Below are 2,590 nucleotides of genomic sequence, written 5' to 3' on the forward strand. Positions count from 1 at the left end.
CTTAAATTCCCGTTACCGTATCGTATGTATAAATATGTTAATGTTTATCATTAGAAAACAACAGAAGAGAAAACGGAACGGTAGGCGCAAAGGCAGACACAGCCGTTGAGAAGACAGATTTTTGGTAAAGAAAGATCTACCAGAAAACACTACTCATTATCGATTCCCTTTGTTTTTTTGTTGTTTTGTCGAAAATAATAATAAACCATTTTAATCTCTCTCTCTCTTTCTCTTCTCTCTCTCTCTAACATGTTCTTCCTCGTCTTTCTACAGCTAGCGATATCTAAATCTCATTCTCTCTTCTACTGTTTCTGCTCATGTGTTGTTGTTGTTAGATCTCTGGTCTTTTCAAATCCGAATCCAATCTATTCATTGTTATTCGATTAAACCCATCTCCCTCTCTCTCTCTCTCTCTCTCTAAGTTCTTCAGATATGAAATTTTCAGTTTTCGAGACGATTTGTTCTGAAGTTCGATTTCTCCATATCTTCATGTAGGTCCTAGGGTTTTGTTTTCCCTTTTTCAAATTTTTTTTTGGTAATGCCCTTTTTTCAAATTTGTATCATTCATTCATAACAACTGTACATCATCATCATCATCATAAATATACAGAACCCATATGCCTCTCTCAGTACCATAAATGCCCGACCTTTACTTTCCTCTCGCATCACCTTATAAACCCCATATCGTAGTCGGTTATCTTTGTCACTCTCTGATCTCTCTCTCTCTCTCTCTCTCTTTGTTTTTAAGAATTCATCCGAAAGGGCAGAAAGTGTCGATCTTTAAAGCTTTTATCCTTTTCATGCGGGTTTGACAAAGGGTTTCTTACAGATTTCTTTGGCATTCTGTCCACCTCCCTATATATATATATATCATATGTATGCGTCTCTGTTTATGTATATGAATCTGTGTAGATGTGTGACCCGGGAGGTGGGCATACTGCCAATAGATTTCTGTTAGGGTTTCTTTGTTAAACCCTCCTGATATATACGTGAGTCTCTCTTACAGATCCTATTTCTCTTGCACATGATGATGATAATCAAGATCAGTTCATGAGGTATGGTGATAACCTCTCCTTTTTCTTTGATTTTCACGAATCTCTCTTTTGTCCTATGATCGTATTTTTATGCCTCCATGATGTTAGTTGATCGCATTTAAGAACGAGTTATTAGCAATAGGTCGTTCCAAATTTTGAAAATTTTAATTCAAAACCGTAGTGAATGGATACGAAGAATTTATGCGATTTTTTATTTCTAAATAAACTTGGGGATTAAGATATTGATGTGACACATTATTTGTTTGGCGTTGATCTTTTATATATGATCATCACATTCATTAGGTTAAAACGAGAGATTATGGCAACGCAAAACCCTATTTTTCTATAACTTGTTAATTTGTTTGCGCAACTTAAGATATGTGCTAATATTGGACCGTTCGGAAGTGGCGTTGACTTGGCATGAGTTTTCAACTTCTAGAGAAAAGGTAATTTTCACAAATATGAGGACCCATTCTACAGAAAAAAGGAGAGGCCAGAGATTCAAATTAATCTCTAAAATATAAATAATTTCGGTTATTCTAACTCTAAGCCCACAAATGCAATTATTATGTTCCTTCTCTTATTTAGGGATTACATGCTCGCTCTCCGGTGAAATCGCTAAATTTCCAACATATATCTTTCGGATGCATTGATTGGGTAAATTTTATCTACCTATACGTGTTTTTTTAACACTTGCGTGGAAAGAAAATCAACCGTAACTATCGGATAACATGTGAACGAGCAAATAGTCGAATTTCAATCTCTCGTTGACCATATTCTTTATCAATTCATCTAAAATTTTTCCATATATATATATATTTTATTTTTTTCTTAACAATAGCTCTGAAGGTCAATATCTATTCATTTTTTAAAAATTATCTACAATTTCAAATGATCAAAATATCATTCTTATGATTTCCTTGATACTCTTTGCCATATGTATCAAATTGATTATAATATATAAACAGGTCTTCAGTTGCGTGACTTGGTTGGTTCATTAAATGTCTGAAAACGTGTTAACTAAAAGACGTCCCTACGAATTAGGGTTCGTAGACTTGTATATTGATACGTTACGTTACTTGACCTTTGTCCTTAGCCTCATCATTGGAACACTGACCACTTACCCCTTAACTCATTTTGTCTGATATCCACGCGCCATCGGTCGCGCGCGTGTTATGCAAACTCGTTAGATTCTTTGATTTCCGGACATGAATTACACGCGCTGATGACGTTTCACAGTTTGTCCTTTGGGTCAAAGTTGCGTTTTGATTTCTATTTCATCTTTCGTTCTATTTTGTAATAATAATAATAATAATATTTTTTTTCAGACAAAATCAAGTTTTGGATTGGATGAATTATATGGTTATCTCCCTTAACATTGTAAATAATTCTAAGATTCATTCTCGTTCGTTCGGGTTCGGGGGTCACATTTCAATGTGTTTGGAGCTCATTACGAGTTTGTCTTTTTTGGTATAATACGAGTTTGTCTTTTGTAAGATAATAACTATCATCAGTAAAGTAAAATAAACGGTGACTAATATATATATATATATATA

The sequence above is a fragment of the Tarenaya hassleriana genome, unplaced genomic scaffold, assembly GCF_000463585.1.
Source record: "Tarenaya hassleriana unplaced genomic scaffold, ASM46358v1 Cleome2, whole genome shotgun sequence".
Lineage (NCBI taxonomy): Eukaryota > Viridiplantae > Streptophyta > Magnoliopsida > Brassicales > Cleomaceae > Tarenaya > Tarenaya hassleriana.